We start from the raw sequence: 17,086 nt of genomic DNA, 5'->3' as shown, positions 1-17,086 counted from the left end.
CAATTTCCTCCAAGAGAGCCAAGGCTTTTTCTAGATTACTCTCTTACATGGGTACCTGGTTATAAATAACAAGAATTCATCTACCAGAGGTCAGTATTTCACACACCCTGCTCTCCATCAACACTATTAAAAGGTGTGACCCCCAAACCTGCACAAAATTCCTGGAGAGTCTTTACTGGACACTGTTGCTGTCCCTCTCACCAGGTGCTCTCTATGAACCTGATTCACAGTTCTGGATGCACTGCCTGAGCTAACTTCAGCATGCTTACCCAACACGAATGGTAACTGCTATCAGGAGTGTTGTACTTCTGAAAGCAACATGAAATGCTGTACCTTGACAGGTAATGTTGATATCCTTCTTAAGACCGTAGAGAGATGTTCCTTGCTCCCTTCATTCCAAATTGTACTATCAGACGCAAGCCCACTTGCCACCAAGCCAATGAGTTGTGCCTCACAGTCAGTGCAATCAAGGGAATCTATCACTGAGGCTCAGAAATGCTGTTTTCCATCGGGATCTGATCCAGGACTGAGCCGTGAGTAGCCCCGTGAAAGCACCAGGGTTTCTTCGAATTTTAGATGTGCCAGCTTTTGTTTTCCTCCCCCTCCTTCTTTTTGTGTAGTAGCTGATTACTTTAGCCTTGTACTGCTTTGGGGATTAAAGAAGGTATAGATGATGTAAGAGGTGGAACTAGGCTTTAGGCAAAATCAGGCAAAGTGTGACTATGTACAAATCTTCTGAGAATGATAACGAAAGGAAAGTTAGGTAGCAAGTGAGCTGGTGGTGACGATCTATGACTTGAAAACCCGAGACGAGGTAGGGACGATAACAGACAAACACAAACACGGTCTCTGGTACCGTGGGATCTGAGACCGTGTTTGTCTGTTATCGTCCCTACCTCGTCTCGGGTTTTCAAGTCATGGATCTTCTGAGAATGTTTATGTATCATTCACACAAAGAGAGGATAGGTGTTACATCTTTTTCCGGTTTTGATATTTATTTATTTATGAGTATATCTCAAAGGCCCTCACAGGCATTACATGAGGGGGGACATTAACATGGGTCACTTAACAAATACGGAAGTTACAAGGAACATACATATTTGGAAGACAGACTCTGTTTTTCGTTCGTTCATCAGTCTTGCTCAAGGAATTGTTCACTGTAGCAATGGTACACAATGTCACGAAAGGAGTGCTCATCTATCGTTCCGCAAGACTCATTAAAAAGGGCTAGTGTTGTGTTTCAACACAACATATTGAACTCATGAACCATGCATCATCCTGACAGCTATAAATCATCCCAAATACAGATGCTGAATTATTTTAAATGCGATAGACGAGCTGTGCGAAGAGGTACCTCCAGTTAGGATCTTGGGTACTTGAAGCCTGTGGCATTTTCTGTGGGAACGGCTTGCCAGACCCTCTTCACTGCACAGGCTGGGATGACCATGCTCTTGTTTTTCCCAAGCTTGTGCCATACTCACCTTGCAAACTTGCGATGCTCAGTATATCTGCTTCGTCTACACAGATGTACATAAAATATAGTTTAGGCAAATAGGTCGCCGGTTACAGTACAGTGTGTGTGCAGTGTCATTTCTACATGTACCTGAGAGCAACTGCAGTTTACCTGCCCACACCGTGTACATTACTACACATGCTGTGTTCTTTTAGAAACCAGCGTTGTTTTACTTTTCACTGAATCGACAATCAAGAACACCCAATATCGCTCAAATCCTAAGCTAAAACCTTATGCGCAGGGCAATGCATAAAAACGTGACTCAGGACATAGCACACTGACATGACAATTACAAATTTGCCTCTATTGGTTTTCTCCAGTTCAGAGTTGTGTACTGTACAGTCTTTTTACGTGCTGCGCCCTGTACTGGAGTTTTTAACGACTTTAATGCAGGACCAAACCAGTTTTGGGTGCCCAAATTTTAACATTGTTCGACAAGGACACATGTGACTTACTTGGGAATAGTCGCTCATAGGTTCGCGCTGCCCACGGAGTTCAATGTGCGACCTTCAGGCCAGTCATATTGAAGCATAGAAGTTGGAAATCTTCGTGGGTTGTAATGCACTCATACTGCAGTCATGCGGCAGTGTTTTCGAGCTCCTGCAGCACAAGCATTCGATCTCCTTCGGCATTATGACACACCAGCCACACCGGCACCATGAACAGCAAGTGCACATTAAATATCAGAACACGAAATTTCAGAGAACGTTTACGTGTTCGATCACAGTGTGCGTTAAAAAGCTCATCGCTTACCTGAAGACAGGCGACTCATGCTGTTTTCTCCATCTGTGGCCGATGTTCGTAGAGCTCTAACTTCGTCTCGCATTCGCGGCATCGGCGACGTTTCGAAAGCCTACCGAGCTGTTCAGCACGCAGAATTTTCTTCTCGATCGCAGAAAGGTCAGAAAGAAGTTCCGGGCTCGAAGTCTCCGCATTTCTTCCTTCGACGTCCATATTGAAGATCGCTTTCCGGACGGATGCCGGCGCTCTCACAAACTCACTAACAGAACTTCCGGTCCGGGCGCCCAATGAAACGTGGACCTCCTGCTTTTGTCACGCACACGGAAATTGGAGGATGTCCACTACAAAGAGGCTAGATTTGGGCCCCGATTGCGCGAGTTGAGGAGGAAAAGCGAAGCCAGTTTTCAGCTCGCCGTTTGGCAAACTTTGCCGCCGCGTACAGCCAAAATATTTCGCGTGTGCCTTGGAGGCATACTATACCTTCGTAATAGATGCAAACGAAAGATTTGTCGAACTTCTGGTCAGAGTCCCTTTAAGAGTAGGACAAAGGAAATAATCGTGCGATTCAATAAATAATAGGAGTCTTTGTCTTTGCCGCTGTTTTCTTTAGATAGGACGTGATAACGTCACGCAGTCTGTAGCAATGCATTGACCGTTACTGGAAAAAAGTGTAGCAATGGAAAAATGGTGTGTATTGTCCTGAACGGATTTCTGATGAGCACTGTTTTTGAATAAGAGAAGTGTGTGCACATAGAAATAGTTTGATGCTGGTTTTCTTCTTTGTTTCTTTTCGCTTTTTCCCCCCTTGTTGTCTGACAAACATGCGCTGACATGCTCTGATCTGTTCTGACATGCTTTCCGTCTACATGTAGTTTTTTTCTTTTTGTACAAGGAATATTCTTGAGGATGACGGTAGTGCTGCCTTGAATGGGAGTAGAGCTATTCTTAATAATTTTGCGATTCATTTAGTTGAGAGAGTAACCGCGAGGGGGACAGGTGTGTGACTTTATTGAGGACGAATAAAGCGTCATTATTCAGTTAGCTGCATGGCTCTCGGCTGGGATGGACATGTCTTGCTGAACCATTATTTTGTTTTTTCCTGTACCGTAAGACTTTGGGAATGAAATGCTACAATCTCCTCTTATCTATGGTGTTTTTCTGCAATAGTTCCCTATGCAATCATTATAGTAGAATAAAGGAAATAATCTAGGGATAGTGATTCAATAAACAACAGGTCCCCTGTCTAGAGCGTAAGCGTCCTTGAGCCAAGCGCCTGAATGATGACGTCATACCACAGCACTATTGTTTCAGGTTGACCTTGTCTAGAGGAGCATTAGTGGAAAAAAACAGTGTAGCCGTGAGATAATAGGGTGACGTCACGACCAATGAGAACGGCCTGCAGGGAGCGCAAGGACTCACTTCTCTCTTGGACACTGACGAGTGTAGACATGCTAATTCTGCTCCTGGCAATTGCGTTGGCCGTCAGTGGAAGAGCGTAGCTTCGGTGGGGTTCTGTCTGCCTCTGATGGGGTGTGGATTTGTTCGTCACTGGTGAATGGTGTTCGACGATGCAGGTGGATTTTGTGACGAACAGATTTACAATGAGGGAATGCTGTGAACGTGAAAAATGATGGTGAGTGTCTTTTTCACTCTGTTCAAGTGTCTCTGTGTTTGTTTTCCTCTGTTGCCCAGCACTCGTGCAATTTGTCCTGACGTGTTCTGACATGCCCCAATATGCATGCTTTCCTTTGTTGACGCTTTGTATTTTTTCTTTTTTGACAAGGAACATTGTTGTCTTGACAATAGTGCTACCCTGAATGGGAATAGTGCTATTCTTAATAATTTCGCCATTAAATTAGTTCAGAAATCAACCGCAAGAGGGACAGATGCATGACTTTATAGAGAAGAAAAAGCATTACGACTCAGTTCCGTGCCTGGCTGTCGGATGGAGTAGACGCATCGTTCTGCGCTCCTTGTTACCCGTACTCTGTGTTGATTTGTTGAGTGCCTAGTCCTCTTATTAGCCATAGATGGAGTTACGTGTTAGGATATTTTGTTCTTTTGCAAGTCTTATTTAGTAAGACTTTGGAATTCCTACGATCAGCTTTCATACATGGTGCTCTTCTGCAATAGTTTCCTATTCAATCGTTATAGAAGAATAAAGGCAATAATCTTGGGATAGGGATTCAATAAATAATAGGTCCCCTGTCTAGAGCGCACGCGTCCTTGAGCCACGCAGCTGCATGATGACGTCATACCTCGGCTTCATTGCAGATTGACCTTGTCCACTTGTGTCGACCGCGTGAAACAAAAAAAGGTGTAGCCTTGGAACAATGGGATGACGTCACGACAAATGAGCAACGCGAGAAGAGGGCGCAGGAATGCTCTTCTCTCTTAGGCTCTCGCAGGTGGTCGCCGCAGAGGGCGCTAAGAGCGCGCGCATGCGTAGCGGACGCGGCGTGTCGCCCCAATCAGTTGATCACTGGCTGTCGCGGAGAGCAGACGTGCACTCGGTTGCTCCGCAGTCCCCACGCTCGCACAATTTCTGCCTGCCTCTCGGATGGAGCAGCCACATCGGTCTGCGCTCCTGTTGTGGTGGGTTGATTTGTTGTGTAACTAATTCTTTCGCCAACTTTGTCCCCGCTTTGTTTGCGATTTTCATGCCGGTGCACGTCGGGTGCTGGTTGCTGTTGTCCGGGCATCCCTGCCATTTTCTATCTTCTTCTGCCTTGGGAACGGAAGTAACGCTGGCGTTATTCTTAATAATTTTGTCGTGAGATTAGTTGAGAAAGTAACCGCTAGGGGGTTGAGCTGCAGGGCTTGATACAGGAGAAAAAAACCTTTACCGGATATTTCTCTGCCTGGCTGTCGGATAGAGCAGTCGCATCGTTCTGCGCTCCCCGTGACTGCTGTTGTGGTGGGATCATTTGTTGTGTAACTAATTCTTTTTCTTGTTAGCTATTGATGGTTTGCATATTTACTCTTGCTTTCCCAGCCTCTGTATTACGAGTGCTTTTCTCCTCGCATGTCCAGAGCTGTCCTAACCTGCCCAGACATGTCATGATGACGTCACAGGATGTCTGGAACTTGTGGTCATAGCTGCGATGCTTTGCAACCTGCCTCTGTGCTCCGTCGCCCGGCGATGGTCAGCGACCGTTCCACACCGCTTTCTTCAAGATGGCGTCGTTGATATTCAACGAAAGTCCTTCTCTCCACTCTATCTCTATCTATTTTTTTTCTTTTTTATGACCATGACTATCCGGAAACGCACAGGGTGGTCTGGACACGAGTTAGATGCTCCTCAATTAGTATGATGGCTCATTGGATGATGCTGATTAATGTGGGGGTCCCAATTAGCTCTAATTGCTAATTAAACGTGTCCAGAAGCCTTGTAGCGTTTCCGGATGGTCGTGGTCATTCACTACTACTGTTGGAGCGGTTCGAGAGTGAAGAACGCGTTCGGGCGCCGTTGGATTTTGAGGGCTGACAACAAAGACAGGATTACGATTACGTGCCACACAAGCGCCTTCCGCTCTGCAAGCAACGAAAGAAGATGGCAGCACGGCGTCCTCTTGTGTTCCGTGGTTCAGTGATGTCAATCGGCAGAACAGTTTGTAGAAGTGTTCGCTGGTTTATTCATGCGTCGATGGGATTCAACGTGTGTTGTGCTGCTCCTGGACACGACTATTATCCCACGAACAATCTATCAACTCCGGAACTTTAATGCTTCGTGAGTTGGAGCGGTTGGAGAGTGAAGGACACGCTCAGGCCGTGTCGGATATCGAGGGCTGTGTTCGTTTTGCTTCAAGTTCGAACTTGGTTACAGTGCATCAACAACGCAGTGGACTTTGTATTCACAGTGCACCCATGTATCAGATCTTTGTATCAGTGCTTTGTGTCAAATAAATATTTCATTTAGTCAAAAGGAGCGTCAGTTATTTTGAATATCGGGTAACGGCGGTGGGCGTCAAATCGGGTAGAAGTCGCTGGTAGCCAGAACCAGCCGAAAGCTCAGCCAAAGTTAAGGCTCCTGATTGGCCGAGTGGCATTGCATAATTTCTACAATGTTGCAATCTCATTGCTCGTGTGCTCACCCAGCAAACCATTAATATCCATGGGACATCCCTACAAGGTCGCGAACGCCTTGAATATCTCGACATCCATAGGATATCTATGGGATATCGCACAATTTCATTACGTTTTGGGCTTACTCCAGTAAACAACAGATGTCCCTGGTATGTTGGAAGGATATCGCGCTCTGGATGTTTGAATGTCCCCTGACAAGCAGCCTGCAGATCCTAGGGATGTCTATGGGAGATCCATGAAATATTTGTTTGTCCTTATAGAGACGGTAACCTGAATAAAAAACACAGTATTTGATAGGAAGGGATGTCAGAAATGTTGTTGGGTATACTGTGGGTTGATGCAGAAACACAGGAATTGCGAAGATACATCTTCGTCACCGTTACAAATGGTTTACGCCACGCTACCCCTAACGAACGTGTGTGTAACGATTTGTATTTCAGTATATGTTCCATCCAGCTCGCAAATAGAGGTTACTGCAGGTTTTTCCAAGTGGTCCCAGTGAGGCGGGCAGGGTTCGGCACTTATGCTGGCATGTCCCACGGTGTTGCTGTACTGTGATGAATCCTGTTAGGCTAAGGTAATGTTTTTGTTCCCAATAGTATCAAATGGGTTAAAACACACAATAAATATTATTTGCTGGAACACAGTTGCAAGGGTCTCTACGCACTCTACAAACACTAAATATCGGATGCACAAAATTGTTAAAAGCAAAATATGTACGATATTTGTAATCTCCCGTATATATCCAAATATCCGTGACAGACGTCGCAGGGACTTTCAGTGGATCTACAAACTTGGCAGAAATGCTAGTCGCAGGGATATCGCATGGATGTAAAACGGATCTGTGGCAAACTCCACTGGATATCCAAACGTCCCGGGCGAGATATCTTACGGATATTTGCTGGATGTATCTGGTTTGCTGGGCAGTGTTGTGTGAATTATCTCAAACAATGGGCTCTATGGGGAGCTGTTGGAGCCTGGCGTAACGGTCAGTGTTCAAACTTGTTTGCTCGCGTTCGGTTTGTTGCTAAGAGCTCACGCTACAGAAGTGTTTAGAAGTTTAGTAAGTTTATTTCTTGCCCGGCGTCGCGAGTATGTTGTCTTGCAATCGTTGGGTCAACGACGCAGTTCCTGCATTCTGTCCAATGCAATGAACGATTGCGCAACGACGAGCCCTGTTGTAGCAGGGAATGCAGGTAGGCAACGTCCCTTTGTTCTCAGGACTTCAGGGGTGAGTTTTCTTTCTTGTCGTTCGCTTTCATATTGGTCCCTGCTGGTGTTCAAAATCGCACGCGGTAGAGCTGTGGAGCACAGCAGGTGAGTATCGTTTTCTTTGTCTGACTGTGCTGCTGTTCAATATCGCTGGATCTCTACGTGCTCGCCAATCTGACGCTAGTGTCAGTTACAGTCGGAATGTTTGAACTGCGTGGTATTGATGTAATTGGTGCCATTTAAGCGCAGGCTGTCAGAATGACTACTGTTCAGATTCCATAACATCATTTCCTTTTTAGCGTGTGCGCATTTTGCTTTGCAGACTAGGATGTGTCACGTCACGGTCCCTTTAGTAACGTCGGACTTCAGAAAGTCCCAGCATACTTAGTACTGCTTCAAACATTGGTAAGTTGCATTACATCGAGGTACGCGAAGGTCTTCAAACTACCTCAGTTTATCGTCTTTCAGCCCATGATCCAAGCTGCGTCAAAGTCAGCAAAAATAAAGCATGGACTACTATCCCTTCCCCCATGCAAGGAATGCTGGGATTACCTGATGTCGCCCATTATCTAATTTTACCATGGTGTTATGCAAGTGTATTGAACAAGGTTTCGTCTTCGAATTGTCAGTCGGTGGTCAAATGGGTTCTGCACAAGCAAGATATGATCCGACATGTATGGATAGGGAAATACTTGACACTCGCATAGTGCCTGAATAAAAATATGCATCAATTTCAGTTCTTCAGCAAACAAGCTGCATCCTACATTTTTACATTAGCTGTTTATAATTTTCTTGTATATATTGTTTCTATTTTCAGTGTATCCTGGAAACGTTCCTTCCTGCTACCCGCAGCCGTCTACCACTCCACACGTGTGTAAAGAACTTGCTCCCTTTGGAGCAATCAAGATCAGTGCATAGATCCGAAAACAGAGGCATTGCTTGCAGCTAACAGTGGTACAAGTACTGCGATTTGTTGGGAGGGGAGATATATTTATTAGACGAAAAGGAAAAAAAAAAAAAACAAAGACAAAGAAAGGTCAGCCAAACGAGACGTCGGCTTGCTGTTCCAGAAATAAATAAATAAATAAATAAAATTAAGAAATAATAAATAAATAAAAATAAAATAAAATAATTAAAGAAAGAAAGAAATAGGAAGGAATAACAAATAAATAAATAAATAAAATTAAGAAATCAGAAATAAATAAAAAGAATTAGGGGATAAAGGATAAACTAACAAATGATGAAAGAAGGATGAGGTTGATTAAAGACAAAGGTGACAAAAAAAAGATGACTAACAAACGGTGAAAGAATGATGAGATGGACCACAGAAGATGACTTTAAAAGGAAAGCATGAGGTTAATTCGTTGAGAGAGCACGACTTGCACGATTGCACGACTGAGTTCACAGGCTGTTCATAAGACCTGAATCTCTCAAGAAAGTCAGAACTGCTTTGGTCACAGACCGCTGTGTGTGCTCTCGTACTGGGCCGAGCAGAGTGGCCAGAGAAAAGTCCGCGTACCGCAGCTCGAGTAGGCGTCGTCTCAACGTGGCTCGAGGGGTGTCGAATCTGTGACAGTCGAGGAGAAGGTGTGGAACATCAGCTTCAACAGCGCAAGTGGGGCATTTGGGCGACTGGACAAGACCCATTTTACAGAGAAGTAGAGGTGTCCTGGCGGCATTAAGGCGTAATCGGTGTAGAATGGACGTTTCTTGACGCGAGCAGTGGTGTGTGGCAACGAAATCCATCGACGGGTCGATATACCGGAGATGGTCGTTAAGTCGGACGGCGTCCTCTTGAAACTGCCGAGTGCCGTTATGACGGAGTAGCTGTGTCTGTAACCGACACGATGTGGTTGAAAGTGGTAGGAGACAGTTATTGGAGGTGCCCTTCCCATGTGCCCGACGTGCTAAGGCGTCTGCGCGGGTGTTTCCGTGCAGGCTGGTGTGACTAGGTACCCATTGGAAACACAGACTATGACCAAAGGATAGAAGTCGGTTGTATATTGCGACTATCTAGGCCGCCGCGGGCTGCAGCGCGGTTTGTGAATACCCAAACACAAAGGACTCTTTCCTCCTGAGACAAAGTTCCCATAACGGTCGGGTGGGCGCCATTGAATTTGCGGTCTCGGGGTTGAGCAGCAGCTATGACCGCTTCCGGATGTGTACCGACACCGGCGCCGTTGCTCGTTGTCCTTGCAGGTCAATGGATATCGGTGGAGCTGAGGGATCAGCTTGAACCGCTCTTCCTTGGTTGCACTCTGGATAAAGCCGAGCATCCGGTTCAGAAGTGGGAACTCGAAACAAATGGTGATGACAGGGTGTATGGGGCTGGAAATGTGCACTGTTGCTGCATTGATTTTCTGCTCCCTCCTACCACTGACGCTGAATCTTGCGTTCGTCTCGTTCTTCTCCAAGGCTTAATGTGGTTCCTATGTCGACGAACCATACCCTCCTCTCCATTGACTAGCTACGACCTGCGACCCAATCTCCTCTCTACCGTTGCTGCCACTCAAGTTGGGTTTCCAGAGAAGTTGCGGGAGAACACAGTGCTTCGTGTTCGTCCCGTCCTTTCGTGTCCCCTGCACTGGGATTTCATCGCTTTTAGAAGAAACGTGGTAACCTCGCGGTTGCCCTGGGATGATTTTCTCTCTTGTAGTCACAGGGGCTTCCTTTAGGTGTGAGCTGTAGATGCGTGATGGCAGTGCACAGATCACGGCCGAATATGAGAGCTGCTGGAGTAGTACCCGTCGCCTCGGAGACAATATAATATGCTGGTTGAGCAAAAAACGGGCCATCCTGCGCAACATTCTTCCTTTGTGATCCTTTGGAAAGTTTACTTGGTTTTGTACACCATCCTCTCTGCCTGAGCGTTCGTCGTAGGGTAGTAGGGTACCTGCCCCAGTCAACACACATTGTTGGTAGAATGCAAAATTAACGTTGAATATTGTTGGAGAATGTAGAATGTAAAATGTAAATATGGATTCTGCGTCGATTCTGTGTAGTTCATTCAACATGTGAATTGTTTTACGTGGATGTAACGCATATTTATCGCAGACATATTTACAGCTGAATGGCATACGTGAAAACGACGTTGAATAATATGACGGAAAATCACACAAGTGCAAACGTAGAACATACAACGTTGTTTTTGCGCAAATTTCGCCGACATGTTCCACCCAATTTCGAGCAGACATCGAAGTGCCGCACGCCGCCCATCAAAGTTTTTACTTTTGCTGCTGTTAGTATTGCAAAGGAAAATCAACAAAAAAGTGCTGTTCATTTCAAAGTCAATTACAAATTACCCATATTGTACAGATGCACTGGCAGAGCATGCAACATGTTTGATGATGTAAACTGAAGATAACATGTAAAACTGCAATATTTGCATTACAGTAGTTTAGAGGTCTGTCGCATAGAATGAAAAACCAGCAAACAGAACTGCTGAACTGTTTCATGAAATCAAACACGTAGCTCACTGTATGGATGTGTTGCCTGGGTAATTTAAAATCCTTACACCGTATTACACCATCGTGTAACGTTTATAGCACTGGGTTGAGTGCTTGATCAACGGAGTGGAATTGGCATACATTTATGCACATCTAAACAACACTAATTGAACCTCTGTATGCAATAAGGGGATAAGTCGAAAAATCCCAAACCGAGAAAAGTGGCCTGATCTGATTGTCCGTCCCATTGACACCCATGCATTTCCCGTTTCTTACCCTCCTGTAGCAGGCCATCAGATTGCAATACGGTCCTCAATTTTCTTTGGCAGGTACATACTGGTATGTAGGTGTCATTGCAGCAAAAATTGCAAAAAGGGGATAAATCGACTTATCGCCTTATGGCATACACAGGTTCAATTAATAACACGCAATAGATTAATGGAGAACCTACCAGCATTGAGTCATATGTGGCGAGGACTCTGCACCCATTCACATCACACAGATAAAGATCAAGAGCGACAAACTTAAGTCATAACACATATACAGAGAGCTATGCTTACGTGGTGTGAAGTAGAGGAATGACAAGGAAACCTTTAGCCAGTGGGAAACGAACAATTTTGCACTTGATGGACTCAAGATCCCAACACAATTGTTTGTCACCCAGTTCGTTAGCAATGCGTACACCAAGCAAAGAGGAAGACACAGGTGCTACATAAAAGTCACCAAGACTTTTGAAGACGTTACCTAAAATCACATTTCTGCCATTGTGTTTCAAAATGTTTCTGACCACAACAATGCTCCCATCAATGAGCTCCACTGTACAGTCCGCGTCACATACAGATACAGTACACACAGAAAAAGATGGGAGATCAACCCGTTTATACTGTTTAGCACCATTGTCATCCCTACGCAAGGGTCCCTCGTTGTGTTCCCATTTGAAAGTGACAATGACTGAATCGCGGTGCTCAAAACAGAAACTTCTTTCTTCAGTGATTCGGTTAACTACTTGTGATAGTGGCTTGTGTGGAGAGCGAACCACCTGCTTCAGCTCTCTCAAGTAGTTTTCAAAAGGAAAGCATGAAAAGGTGTCAAGGGCACCAAACCGGCAGGCATCGTCAACTAAATGAATTAAGCTGTGAAAATTGAGCACATAAATTTCCTTTCCATAGACTGACTGTCCATTAGCAACAAAAGAACACAACAGTGACTCTGCAATGTCAAGCATTTCATCAGAAGTACAGCTCTTACTTAAAATATAGATTCCAGAACTTAAAGCTAAAAAGTGCTGGTACACTGCTCTGTCGAGGACTTTTTCAGTACCAGTGGCCCTGTATACAACAAAAACTGTCTCCACTCAGTTGCCTTCCACAATTTGCTATCTACTAAAGACCGGGGTTTTATGTTGAACTCACGAGGGACCCATGCTTTTAGATCAAGAAGCCCGTTGGAAATAGCTTGCCTCGCAGGCTGTGATAACTTTGTTTTTGTCACTGGTGATGAGAACCACAAGCCAGTTACTATCTTTTTCACCACACCCAAGTATACCAAATGCATGCTGCCTAACGGCACCTAGGCAACCAAGTCGACCCCTAGTGCCAAGAGTGGTGAGGGTCTGTTGTGGTGTTCCGGATCCTCCTGAAGATTGAAGTTACTACCGGTTCTCTTTCGTGCACCGCGATCCATGTACACAACCTTTCTGCCCTCTGGGAAGTATTCGCCACGAACGAAACATTTTTCACACGCATGATAGCCTGTATGTCCTTTGATACACTTCACGAACGCTCGGGCTGGTGTACCGCACACAATGGAATAGTGACACAGTATAGAGCTTATTGCGGTACGAGAATCCTTCAGTCATAAGCACTTTCATTTCTGAAATGAATGGCGCCAAATATGTATCCGCACAGTTTGGTTTTGATTTTCCACAATAAATGGCAGCTGCAAATGGTTTAAGGGGGATGCACCCAACAACAGCAATGAGGATGGGCCAAAAACATGTGGTTTGACTGCGGTACAGTGGTAGGCCATCAACGTTTATCTGCAAATCTAAATTTTCAGAAACAAATGTAACAAATTCCTAGGTAGATGAATTCACCACCACAGCACGAGGTAACATTTGTGCTCCTGGGTGTTGATAATAGTGTCCGTGCATCAAGAGGCAATTCGTTGTGGTGCGGATGAAGAATACTTAGCAGAGTGGAAAGGTGTTGAAGGGGAATTTGAGTCTGTATGGCCCATAGGGCAAGCTGTACAGCCAGGGTTGTTATTTCTGCGCTGCTGGTGCTCTCATTCCCAGGGCTCCTGGCAGTGACACAGACAGAGGAATAAGAGTTAGTCTTTGTATCCCTTGTTTACATTGTGTAATACCACTGTCACACGGACTAGTACAGTGTCACCTTCAACGAGTGACACTTGCACTTAGTTAGGAAGAAAATTAGCCGGAGCTCTTTGGCTGCACATAGAGTATGTGTTTGTAAGTGCTGGAACGTCGCCATGCCAGTGCTGGGCAGCTGTTTCGGCCTTTTTGGGCCATCGTCAGCAGTACGAAGGCAGGCAACGTTTGGGGTGGCGTCGGAAGGTTACGTAGCACGCGATTCTTCCCGTCAGGGTGAGTGACTGACCACTGAAAGCCCAGTGCGAAGCCAGTGATGTATGTGAGGAAAAAAATTAGCCGGAGCTCTTTGGCTGCATGTATAGCATACGTTTGAGCACTTACGAACACTCACACTAGTGTCATTCGTGTGCTATCACACGGTATCTTTTAGTGACACGCGACAAGTGTACTAAGGGTTTAGGGAGTTCCCCAAACTTATTTCACTTCTCTTCGGCCAACCAAGTGCGTAGCCTTGACGGCAGGCTTAGTGTTACGGCTAAAAATAATGAAAAAAAGCGAGGGGCCCTGACACCACAATACTGTTGACAACGTGTTTCTTTGATTTTAGTACAGTGCGACATTGTGCTGAAAAAACATTTCATTACTCTCGTTAACAGCCTGTGAAAGCTTTGCGGTCTGGCGATTTTTGTTGTGACACATGTTTGAAGCCAATTTGTTTTATGTTGGAAGTAGATTTGAAGAAAGTGTTTCTAAATCAAAGAAAAACATTCTCAGGAAGGTACTGTGGCACACACGCAAAAAATTTGCAGCAAAAATTATCTTATACATCGTAATTGCCATCATCGCTTAAGTGACACACAAGCCGTGTAGAAAGCACCTAGTGAAAGTGACATTCACCTGGTTGGAGTGCACTTCATAAAAGTGACACTAAAATTAGCTCGTGTGACAGGATCAGAGCTGTACGTAACGCGTTACTGTTCTTGGTAACTAAGTAACGACTTAGTTACTTAGTTACCTAAGTTAGTTACCTACTTAGTTAAGTAACGACTTAGTTACGTCCTAACAAAATGTAATGTAACTAATAACGTACTTAGTTCCAAAAATTGGTAACGCGTTAGTGCAAGTTAGTTGTTCCATTTTTTTTAATGATTACGGTCACCAACCACGACCGCCAGTTGTGGTTTTCCCCACGCACATGGCGGTATTCCATGAGGCTCAAGCACGCGGAAAAATCCACAGCGAAGAGAAAAGCAGAGAGCAACGCGTTTCTCATTGATCTGGTGTCCACAGTGTTTCAGCACACTCAAGGTGTTCCTCCTTTCAAGTATTCACTGCGTTCAGGGCGTTTAGTGCTTTGTCTCTCTACTCGGGAACTCATGTCAATGATCATGTGAAGGCCTCCTTGTTAATGGACCCCGTTTTTTCCTGAAAATCCCTCTTGTGGATCACCGTCTTCAACCCTGTTCTTTGGTGTACATATTTAGTCTAGGGCTCAATGGAAACGCGGGTTGACAGTGTACATGAGACAATCATATATGTAGGTGATATAGATAGGTCATGCTTTCGTATTTCTGCTGTCTGGTATGCAAATGTAACGTATAGGAGTAACTCGTTACTTCCGAGTAACGCGAACGCATTCCTTTTATTTGTAAGTAACGGGTAACGTGCTTAGTTACTATTTTTTCGAAGGAACTGAGTAACGTCTAGAGTTCCTTTTTTGGGATAACGTGTACAGCTCTAGACAGGGCATAAGAACATCTTGAGCTTGCAGACACGTAAAAGGGCAGTACAACGCAACACGAAGGCTCACAATCACACACTAAGAATGTATTTAGGACGCAGAACACAAGAGGCCATTCCATGGCAAACGTTGCAAATTCACTCAACCATCCCTGATTTTTTCTTTCCAAATAAATTGTGATTGGTTGTTCCCATGCAGAGCACTCACCCAGCTAAACATTTTTGTGGTGCAGGCATGAAGCTACAACACACAATAGTACAGACAAACGAGAACACACCATGATCGGACTCGACAACTCGAGGAGGGACATGGGGACAAAAGGAAATTGTTTACGTCACGCGCAAGCCACAGGGGAGATCTCTTGTGCAGGCATGTGAATCTTTTGTAACTTCGCACCAAACTCTCATGACTTTGTATCAAACTGCATATCACTATGTGCAACTTTAGGGAAGTTATTGGTATGAAAAATGACTATATTCTGTGGATTTTGCCTGGACGATGCATGCGTGCAGCAACAGCGCTTCGCGAAGTGAATGTATACCAAACTAACTTACATTTCTGAAGGCACACATGGTAATGTGATGTCGGTATTGTCTTCGCAGTCAGTACTAAGGCACCAATCCCTGAAGAAGATTCCGAAACCTGTCACTTTCACGTCATATGACTTGAAATGGGATTCTTACGAAAAGTCTTCGCAATCATATGCCAGGCCACATTGCTTGGTAGTAGTGCTCCAACTGTAATAGAATACAATGTATTAACTCACTGCCAGGGGATTTTTGGCACAAAAATAAACAAGACTCCTCCAGCTATGAAGGGCCACTAGCAACCCAGGCAAAAATCTAGAGTGGGACCAGAATGGGACCTGTCCGATAAACCACTCTGGAAATGGTCCCATTTGGGTTCCACTCCCAAGTGGTCCCCGCGTAGCTGGGACCACTTCACAAATAATCTATGGATAAATGGACAAAAAGAAGGTTGCTGTGGTTGAACAATAATAGCACTCAATAAAACTTTATTTACTGTTCATAGTATAACGCTGTGTAGATCTGGTGAATCACTAAACTGAGAGGTGACGCTTCACACTCTTCCGCGCATCTTGTATTTTTTCTGACAGTATGATTCCTCTCTTCTCGATGCACGTAGAGACGTCAACCTTATTTTCTCTTCCCCAGTGTATGACTGCATCTGCAACAGCATATACAGGAAGTTTTAACAAAATGTGCTGCCAAACTATAAAACAGCGCAGGGTTCACCAAAGTGAAGTTCCTGTAACTGAGTTAAAAATAAATAAAGCATTTGGGCATAATATACTGCACATTAGAAGGCGTATTATGTGCTGAAATTTCATATGGAAGCCCATTATTCCTTCTACTGTGCCTGCGGGTTTGCGACCACCCTTTTCCAGCCACGTGGTATTTGTCAGCCCTCTGTTAATTTATATCCTTTACCCTCTCTCTTTTCGTATGTTCACGTGTGTCATACGAGTGTATACAGTCATGTCTCGATTATCTGGACACCTCGGGAGTCGTCCCCTTTCGTCCGGATAACGAATTTCCAGATAACCGAACCAAGCAAATTTCAGGGGGAACCTGAAAAATTTGGGAGACAGCCCCAGAAAAGGAAACAAGGCCAAGATCGTTAGTTCAAAAATTAATGCGACGTGGGCCGCTTGAAATGGTAGGCACGCGTGTGACAGAATTTTGGTAACAGCCAGGGCACACGCTGCATCACCCTGCTGTTCAAAGAAGGGTAATGTCACAGAAAGTTTGTGTCTTTTTGCAAATGCCTTTGGCGTATGCCAGACGACAAGGCAATGTTTTGGAACAGCCCTTACACGTGGATTTCTTGCCCCCTGTGGGTACAGGGGACCTCTTCCGCTTATCGTCTACTGTCTCTACCGTGTGGCCGCACACACCAAAAGGGAGTGACGTCTGAAGAAAGGGGGGTCAAACCGAGCGTACAGAATGCCCGGTGAGATGTGACCCTTTTCCGGAATAATGCGAACACAG

Source organism: Ornithodoros turicata, chromosome 2 (assembly GCF_037126465.1).
Source record: "Ornithodoros turicata isolate Travis chromosome 2, ASM3712646v1, whole genome shotgun sequence".
Taxonomy (NCBI): domain Eukaryota; kingdom Metazoa; phylum Arthropoda; class Arachnida; order Ixodida; family Argasidae; genus Ornithodoros; species Ornithodoros turicata.
Note: the sequence above shows the minus strand (reverse complement) of the source record.